Source organism: Etheostoma spectabile, chromosome 10, assembly GCF_008692095.1.
Source record: "Etheostoma spectabile isolate EspeVRDwgs_2016 chromosome 10, UIUC_Espe_1.0, whole genome shotgun sequence".
Taxonomy (NCBI): domain Eukaryota; kingdom Metazoa; phylum Chordata; class Actinopteri; order Perciformes; family Percidae; genus Etheostoma; species Etheostoma spectabile.
In genome coordinates this window covers 20,124,791-20,125,552 of record NC_045742.1, presented here as the reverse complement: position 1 = coordinate 20,125,552, position 762 = coordinate 20,124,791, and positions in this window count along the sequence as shown.

Here is a 762-nt window from a genome sequence, read left to right as displayed (position 1 = left end):
CTGCAGGGCCCTTCTCTCACTGCTGCAATGAGAACTCAGACATACACAATGAGAGCAGAACAGAAACCATTGCTTATAAATACATTATATATCAAAACAGTTACAGTAAGATGTATTTCAAATCACATTAACATCAAGACAACACCCAAGATCAGGCTTGGAAATATCCTCTATGTTTTAACCTCTTGGCACAAGGACCGACTACACAGCTCGTGCACTGGCAATGAAGTGTTTGCCCATATGTTTTTCTTTTTACCAGTACTAGAAACAAAGCTGAAATATTGTTGAGAAATGTCAAAACCTACCTATATTTGATTAAATTCTGCAATATTATTTATTGTATAATTCATTCTCAACTGCTTATAGCAGGCATCTATAGCAAGGCGCTTTCCCAAGCCCATTAACCAGCATCGACCTGGGGAATCCAAGGCGGTAATCCCGAGGCCTGTGGGGAAATATAATCTCTCCATCTAGTCCTGGTTCTTCCTGAGTCATCCTCTATTTGACTTTCTTTGTATGATTTTATCTACATTGCCAATAAAAAATGAAGGAAGAATTTTCTATTTCTTTATTAGGATTATTACTTATATATACATTCAGATATCATCCCTATACATATATTACAGGTTTGCAAAATATTGTATTCCTAATGTGGTTTTGTGGCATATAATGTATTTTTAAATTTGATTTATACAAAAAAAAAGAAACACTGTCTGAGAAATGAAATTGATGACGTAAGAAAATGGTCTGAGCAAACTAGAA